This window comes from Nyctereutes procyonoides, unplaced genomic scaffold (genome assembly GCF_905146905.1).
Source record: "Nyctereutes procyonoides isolate TBG_1078 unplaced genomic scaffold, NYPRO_anot_genome, whole genome shotgun sequence".
Lineage (NCBI taxonomy): Eukaryota > Metazoa > Chordata > Mammalia > Carnivora > Canidae > Nyctereutes > Nyctereutes procyonoides.
In genome coordinates, this window is record NW_026575036.1 from 23785001 (window position 1) to 23794516 (window position 9516).

Here is a 9516-nt window from a genome sequence, read left to right on the forward strand (position 1 = left end):
TGATGGTCTACATCTCTAAAAAAGAAGCTGCTAAGACGTAGGAGCACAGCTGCCGGATTACCCACATGGGATCCCATTGGATCATCTTGATCAAATAGTAGTAAGGTGAAAAAGGAAAAAAAAATCTAGTATCTCTCCTAGATAACTATGCTCGTATTACTTTAACTCTCTTAAGAGTACATAAACAGTCCCTGAAACACTCAAAAAATTTAACTACCTTCTCTGAGGCGGCAAGACGAAGACTGTGTTACTCCCTAGTTACATTACAGCCAACGACAACTTTGTCTACTCCCTTGATATCTGCGAACCTTTATGGATTCCTAGATTTTCATTTCATGAAGGAAAGGAACAGATGCTTCTCAGTAAAAATTAAATCCAGGATTGGGTTGTGTAGAAGTTAAGAAACGCTAAGGCACATTGTCATATTCCTAGGTGAGTAGATCCATTTCTTCTGACAGTGAGTACACTTGAATATTAAGAGAAAAAGCTATCGTGATGAGTCCTGGTTCCTGTGGATTTCAGTCTGAGACACAATCCGCACCGGATACATGCATTCAAAAGATAAACGGCTTTTAAAAAGCAGCTTTTGTGAACTGGTAATATAACCGTGCAATTCAAGAATCAAAAAGCTTTGAAAAGATACTCACTGAAAAGCCTCCCCCATCTTCCCCATCTCCTGGCTCCCACCCCCGCTGCCAGATAACCACTGGTCATGTTTCTTAAGTACCCCTCTAGCGTTGATTACAGAAAAGGCAAATGTGAGTATGTTATTTTTATGCAAAATATTTTATACCATGAACCACTGCTGCACTTAAAAAAATGTTTAGTATCTTAAGACTTTCCATACTGGTATGTAAAGATCTTTCACATCCATTTTTACAGCTGTATAGTACTCCATTGTACGGGTACACCATGATCTATTATTTGGACCCCTTATTGATGGATATTTAAATTACTGCCAAACTTTAATTATGTTGGTCACTAACATTTGCTTAACACAGTTCTAGAACTCCTCAGATTTTTTTCTCCCCCAAGTATTTCACTTATTAATTTGGCATCATCTAACTTCTTAGAGCCAGGAAAACTTTCTGGAAATTCCCTTAACAAAGAAACATTTCTAAGAGAAGGGTTTATATTGTACATTGAAACCACAGTTTCCAACCAACAACTATCTCGCCACTCTGGTGTATAATTTGAACAACTGTTGGCTGATTCTTCTGGACAAAGTTACTCTACACTTTATTGGGATGTTAATAAGATTTTTTCCCTCTGTTTATACCTGTCTCCCTTACATCTCATTCAGCTTGAGCGTTGATGGAGTACTTCGGCTGCTTGTTCAGAAGATGAAGGAGACAGTCCCGCCCTGAGGCTGAGCCAAGCTTCCCAGCGCTGCCCAGTAGCAAAGGTAAAACACGGGGTGTATGAGAATTAAGAGAGTGTTCTGGAAGTTCGGTCATGTGGTGGGCTTCCCTTAAGTGATGGGTGGGGAAGGCTTCATGGAGAAAGAAAAATGTCTTCTGGAGACCTTAGGGGCTGATAGAAATTTGACAAGACCCAACAGTGATGAGTGAGTGTTTGAGTTTGGAGAGGTCTTGGTTCAAGAAGAGAGGTTACAGATTAAATGGTGCAGCGCCAGGTGGATGTTGCTAAAGCAGAGAAACGCTTTGGCCACCAAGTAAAGGACCTAAAGTGTGGTCCTGCGGAGTGTGGTCTGGCCGTCAATCATAACGAATAGGTTGAAACACATTTGGTTGGGAGAAGAGGAGGGTTTGTCCAGAATCTCTGGACTGTACTTTTATGGTTTCCCTAAACCAATGGAGAAATGTGTGGCCTTTGCTTTAGAAAGGATTTATTGATTTGAGTGCTCAGACATGATGCTCTGTTTATAGCCAACCTATGTGAAAGATAACAAGACTAGTTTGGGGGTTGACCCCTTCAACAAACTTGCCGGGCAGTTGTTGCAGTCCTTGAAAATTGACATCGTTTGACAAAATAATAACTGAAAGAAAGGAACAACAGCTGCCACGATCCAATGAATTCACTCTCGGGCATGGAGTAGGGACTGGCACATTTGTCGCTCTAGTTTTCTGGTTCCAAACAGAAGCACATTTTTAAAAAAGATTTTATTTATTATTTATGAGAGACAGAGAGAGAGAGGGGCAGAGACCCAGGCAGAGGGAGAAGCAGGCTCCATGCAGGGAGCCCGACGTGGGACTCGAACCCGGGACTCCAGGATCACAGCCTGGGCCAAAGGCAGGCACTAAACCACTGAGCCACCCAGGGATCCCCCAGAAGCACATTTTATGTGATGCAGAATTCTTTCAGTGGCAGTTTTTTCCCCAAATTGATGATGGTTTTTTTCTTTCCCCCCAATGGGACTGGACTTAAAGAAGGGAAAAGATGAAGAATAGTAGATTGACTACCACAAATATAAACAATGGCTCTGAGCTAATTGTTGGCCTTTTTTTTTTTATTTTTTTTATTTATTTATTTTTTTTTTTTATGATAGTCACAGAGAGAGAGAGAAGGGCAGAGACACAGGCAGAGTGAGAAGCAGGCTCCATGCACCGGGAGCCCGACGTGGGATTCGATCCCGGGTCTCCAGGATCGCGCCCTGGGCCAAAGGCAGGCGCCAAACCGCTGCGCCACCCAGAGATCCCCCCCCCTTTTTTTTTTTTTTACACCAAGTCTTATTGTGAAATCCCACCTTGGACGCATATAACAAAGTGCATAAAATAAGGAGTAGAGCTGCTTTACTGTAAAGCAAACCTCTCTGTAACCACTGCCCAGATCAAGAAGGAGAACTTGGTAGGCCTCCCCTCCCCAAAAGGCCCTGGCCCAGCTCAAGCATACCCCCTCCCTCACCGCCCCCCCCCCGCCCACCGACAACTCTCCAGATTTTAAGGACAATCCTTTCCTTTAAAGTTTTTTCTTAATCACCTAGGCATAGATCTCTAGATGCTATAATATAGTTTTGTCTCTTTTTGAACTTAATCTAGAAATACAGCATTGAATCGTATTTTTTTGGCCATCTTTTCCTCAGCTGCAAGATTCATCTATGTGATAGTATTCCTTTTTTTTTTTTTTTTTTTTTGAACTGAGTAGTATTCCAAAATTGATGGCACTTGGGTTGTTTCCAGTTTGGGGCTATTACAAATTATACTAGGAACTTTCTTATCCTTGTCCCTCAGTGTGCTTGGGCACGTACTTCTGTTGACCGTTTTCTCCGCTGTGGAATCGTGTCTAGCTGTCTATTAAGATCCTGCCACAGAGCGGCCAACAAGAGTTTGCACATCGTCGATACAGCCCGGGATCAGAGCTAAGAGAGCCTGGAACTATCCAAAGATGCCACGAAGTCAGGTGGGTGGAGGGATGGGCAAGAGGAGGGCTGGGCAGGTGTGCTGCCCTCACCTGGAGCCTGGGCAGACCCATTCATAATGGTTTAAGATTTTGTTTAGAAGGTTCTGGAAGAAGTTTGTTGGCAATACGGTTATAGGAATCAACATGACTCGGAGCAAGTGTTTCATATGAATGGAATTAAGTGGTTAAAGGAAGCCTGAAGGAGGAACCGGAAGAGAAGACCAGGGAGAGGGGCCAGCGCTTACACGGTTGACCAGGTGAGCGAGTGTGAAAACTTCACGCGCCCTGGGGAGAGGCAGTGCAAATAGAAATAGGGCCGAGCCATTGCTGGGCCCGAACTGGGTATGTTGGGTGAGGAGGGCTAAGTGCAGGGCACATCTTGGGAGGAGCCAGAGGCCACACTGGCAGATGGCTACGGCCAGAGGCTTCGGACTCGGCCACCCCTGTGAGGTCTGAGTGATCCTGATCCTCATTTGACAAATGAGGTTAATAATAGGGCCTCCTTTAAAAGTTGTTATGTGGGCGGGTGGCCCTGTGGTTCATCACCACCTTCAGCCCAGGGCGTGACCCTGGGGACCCGGGATCGAGTCCCGCATTGGGCTCCCTGCATGAGGCCTGCTTCTCCCTCTGCGTGTGTCTCTGCCTCTCTCTTCTGGGTCCTTCATGAATAGGTAAATAGAATCTTTAAAAAAAAATAAGAAAAATATAAGTTGCTATGAAAAGGGAGGTGATGCAAATACAGTGTGGGCACAGAGGCAGAAAGGGCCCCTCCGTGTGGGCCCTGCTGCGGGGCTGGCCGTCCTAAGCTGTCCTGGCTGGAGTAAGGAGGACGTGCTACCGGCGGTTTAACATGTAAAAGAAAGACTTCTGGAAATGCTGACTTAGGAAAAAAGCCATGTTACAGTCATAATGTTAGAAATGTCTAGAATTCCTTTAGGCAAGCGTGTCAATAAAAACCTGTTGAATTGAGCGTACACAACCTGGCCTTACCGACAGCTGGATTCCCTCAAGAGTCCTAGCGCACCCTGGAACCGTGAGCACCCAGGGAATGTTCCAGATCTTCTCTCTCTCCGCTTCGTGAGGTCCAAACCCCACGCAGAGTGGCTTTTGAAAACCAGGTTTAGAACAAGAGTGACGATAAACCGTCAGGTGCTGTTGCTGCCCCCGAGAGGGAGGAAAGAATCTGCGTGTTTTAAAGACACGCTGTGATCTAATTAATCATGTTGTTCTAACAGAGCAGCTGGGATCTACGGGGGATCTGAAAACGTTGCCGTGCGGTTTGGTTTTTTGGCTGCACATCAGCCTCCACCTGGGGAGATTTTAAACTATCCCAAATCCAAAGACTGGTTAAATCGGCCTGGGGTGAGTCGGTGTATTGCCTTTTTAATTAATTAATTAATAGTTTGCCGACAGTGTTGTATGGGATTCAGGTGTGCGATACGGTGATTCAGCAGCGGGCACGGCGCTCGGTGCTCAGGAATATCCGTGTCCCCACCCTCGGAGCGGCTTATTACCGTATTAAATCTATGGTAGCTTAAGTTTGAACCTATTTTTTTTTTTTTATTTTTTAAGATTCTATTTATTCATGACAGAGAGAGCGAGCGGCAGAGGGAGAAGCAGACCCCATGCAGGGAGCCGGACGTGGGACTCGATCTTGGGTCCCCAGGATCACACCCTGGGCCGAAGGCAGGCGCCAAACCGCTGAGCCCCCCGGGGGGCCCAAGTTTGAACCTATTCTTTATTTCTCCCCCTGGGCCCCGTGTTCGAGGCCCATGGTGTCATACTTTACACCCTTTTATTTTGTGGATCCCTTGACTGATTTTTATTTTACTTTTTTTTTTTTTTTTTTACTTTTTCTTTTTCCCTTGACTGATTTTTACACAAACGCCTAAGTTTACTGCTTCTGCGCTTCCTACTTTTCTCACTCCTACTAATGGCCTCTCCACCCAAAAAGCCCCCTTTAACAATTCTCGTAGGGCTGCTTTAGCGCTGATCAATTCCTCGAACTTGTCTGGGAATCTCTCTGTGGGTCCTTCTGCTGTGAATGATGGCCTTGCCGGGCCGGGCCGGGCAGGGCAGGGCAGGGCAGGGCAGGGCAGGGCAGGGCAGGGCGCTCCTGGCTGTGGGTCGCTTCCCTTCAGCTCTTTGACTATACCCTGCCGCTCCCTCCCGGCCTCGGCTGGCAGCCTTATGGGGTTGCCGCCTACGTCACTGTTTTTTCTTGCCGCTTTTAAAATTCTCTAGAACTTTTTTTTTTTTTTTTTTTTTTTTGTCTATTCTACTTTTTGAAAAGTAGACGTCTTAATTACTATGTATTTTGGTGACCCCCTTGGCTTGATTTTGTTGGTGACTTTCTGTGCCTCCTGGATCTGGATTTGTTTCTTTCCCCAGATTAAGGACACTTCAGTATTTATTTATTTACTTACTTACTTATTTGATTTTATTCGTGAGAGATACACAGAGAGAGAGAGAGAGAGAGAGAGAGAGGCAGAGACACAGGCAGAGGGAGAAGCAGGCTCCATGCAGGGAGCCCGACGCGGGACCCGATCCCGGGTCTCCAGGATCACGCCCTGGGCTGCAGGTGGCGCTAAACCGCTGCGCCATGGTGGCTGCCCAGGGCAGCCTTAAATTTTCTTAAGTTTTTTCTGATCATACAAGTCTTGTTCGCTGTAATAAATCTGGAAGCTAAAAAGCATTAAAAAAAAAATCCTCTGCTACCCAGAAATAACCCCCATTAACAATTTGTATGTTTTTGCCTTAAAAAAAAGTAAGTTGGCTTATTATGTATAGTTACCCCTCAAGTACAAGGTTTGGTCGGCACGTGTCCACTTACACACGGATTTTTTTTTTTTTATAAATATGCTAGCGTACTATAAACATATTTTCCTTAGGATTTTAACACTTTTTCTCCAGTTTATATAATGGCAGGAATATGGCCGGAGAACACACGTAACATGCGGGGCGCATGCTGTGTTGTCAGTTAAGACTCAGTCAAGAGTAGGCTATTGGCGGGTCAGCACTGGGGAGTCGGGAATCCTTCGGGGATTTCGGACCACGCAGGGCGTTGCCGCCGGAGCCCCTCCTTGTCCAAGGGCCAACTATAGTTGGTGTCCTGTTTGGCTCCATTTATTTTTCTCCCTGAAAACATTTATGACCACTGCAAAACAGCTTCACGCCAACGAACCGTAGTTTAACCAACCCTCCAACTTCCCACTATTAAATACGAAAAAGGACTAGGAGTCAGCAGGTTTTATTATCATGGAAAGAGCATATGGCTCTTTTAAGGCTCTTTATACTTATTTTCAAGCTGCCTTTCAGAAAAATCACACAAATTCCCACCAGTACTATTTCCTCGTGGCACTCCTGGCAGAGAATTAAATTGATCATTTTGATAAAAGAAAATGTATACCATTAACTGTGAACACCTTTTCATACTTATTAACTAACCACTTTTATTAAGCCATTGAAAGGTGTTGAGCAGAATCATCTATCAAAATGCAAATCTGCTCTTATCGAACACCTCCTGCTTGAAAGATTTCAAAAGCTTTTCTTTGCAAGACCGATTGCCGATTGCCGTAAGAACGCTCCACCAGTCTTCACTCCAGCCAACTTGGGCTTGGGGGTTGCCATACTTTTTCGGTCCCAGACCTTTTGTACCTATTTCCTCTTTCAGCTCGTCTTTTCCTCTTTGCTTGGTTCTTCATCTCTCAGCTCTTAAATGCCACTTCTCGCAGGGACTCTCAAGGACTGCCCTTAGGTCCTAGTGCCCTATCAGATTCTCGGGTCACAGAGTCCTGGCATTCCTGATCAGTTATATAAATATCTGGCTGCTTTCCCACCATATCGCGTTAGTTCTGAGAGCGAAGTCAGTGCTGTTTTGCTCACTCTTCCGTCGTGTGGATCATACGAGGCTGGCCCTGTATGTTGAGATGATGTAGAGTATGACCAAAGCTGTGCTATCAGATTAGCCTGTAGTGTCTACGATGAACTGACGCATAGGGAACCTAAGTCCCAGTTGGGCCTATTAGAAGAGGCCAGATCGTAACACTGCGGGGAACTAAGGGAGCTGGAGTTTTACTGCAAAGGAATTCCGGGTTGCTAAGGAGAACAGGAAGTGTTTGAATGGAGATGGGAGGAGAATGGAAAATGCATGAAAGATGATGCCTTCAATACTGAAAGCTTCGCATCTCCAGGACAGGAAACACGGTCACGTTAAAAAGGCAACGAAACAACGGAGACACAGGAGAACTGTCCCCCTGCCTCTCTTCTTCCCGTCAGCTGTGTCCTCGTCCGTGCTCCCGGTATTTCACGTTTTAGTTCAGCTCTAACTCCCGTGTGTTATACGTGTCGATCTACATCTGGGACCTCCATGTAACACCTCGCACCCCAAGTCAAGCACTGATTCAGGGTCTACTGATCCCCTACCTGAATCCTCTATCAGCACATAGCTGTGTAACTAGGTAACTCCGTTCATGTTTTCTAGATCTCAATTTTCTCATCAGAACAAAGATAACTATTAGAACTGATTTTATTAATCAAAAGGGGTAACACAAGATTGCCTGGCACGTATTATAAGGTTAACAAATGCTATTACTATACAGCTTTTAGAGGATTGTGGGTATGATGAAATCTCAATATGTGAAGACTCTGCAAGTCCCTGACACATCGGTATGTACTGTTTGATGAAATCCGTGAACATTAAGACCTATAACTAAGAGCAATTTTAATTTTACGTGTTCAGTCAACCATATCAAAGGGGGACCTACACTCTAAGTTCAGGCACTGTGGAGGGACTATAGTATACCCCTTTCTGAGAGGAGTTTGGCAAACACTAGTCAAATTAAAAACATGCACATCTGAAACTCGATGTAAGCGCATATGCAACAAAGAGGTTCGTAGAGCAAAGTGACAAAGGGTGCTCAGTAAAACAGTGTTTCTAATGGACAAAACCTGCACATAACTTCAATGTCCATCACCATGGGAACATGACATGGCCATTATACAACAGGACACGGACATTAGGACAGATGTACCTTCAACTGATGAAGGAGCCTAGAGATGCAGAACAGTTTAAAGAATATAATTCATGTGCTGCGGGGATAAGCTGGGAAACCTATTTTCCTGGAAACCTAATAAGCATTTTTGTAAATGCACTGAAGATTTAGGAAAGACACACAGACCTTTCAGACAGTTCTATATGGAGAGAAAAACCAGCTTAGGAAAATAATAGTTTTACATTAAATATAATTGAATTTGTAAAATTATACATTGAGTGTGTAAATAATCACATTTAAAATTCTTTTATGGGGAAATAAAAACTGATTGGCCAAGAGAGTCTACTTCTAGGAATTAATCCCCAGAGAATAATTTGAAATGGGATACATCAATTTATATACAAAAATGTTCACATCAGTGTTAGTACAATTTTTACTTTACTAATTTATTTATATTAGTAAAAACAACTTAATATCCAACAGCAGAGGGTTGGTTTAAGTAATGGCACAATATGTAACAGAATACTATTGAGCCATTACAAAATCATGCTGTAGAATTATTAAAATGAAAACTTCTAAACACATCATTAAGTGAAAAGGGTAAGTTACAACAGAGTTATGGATAGTTTAGCACTGTTACCTTTAAATGGTAGGATTACAGGTGATTTTTCCCCTTTAAGTTTTTCAGTTTCCTCCTTCTAATTTTTTTTAAAAGTTTTCCTAATTTCCTATGATTTTGTAATTTAAAAAACGCTATTAAAATATATGCTTATAGCGGACTCTAAGCTTGCTTTACAACTTGGAATTAATGTACCTACGGTGGTGCTACTTATTTTGGTTCTAATCAAAGAAATACTTCAACATGGGTTTGGAAAGAGTTATAATAAGGTAAAAGTCACTATTTTCCAAGAATCATTTTTTAAAAAAAACCTTATAGTTTTTTTAAATTTTTATACATTTTTTAAGATATTTCCTTTATTTATTCATGAGAGACACAGAGAGAGGCAAAGACATAGGCAGAGGGAGAAGCAGGCTCCATGCAGGAAGCCCGATGTGGGACTCAATCCAGAGTGGGATCTGAGCTGAAGGCACACACCAAACCGCTGAGTCACCCAGGCGTCCCTATTTCCCAAGAATCTTAATAATAAAACATTAAAGACAC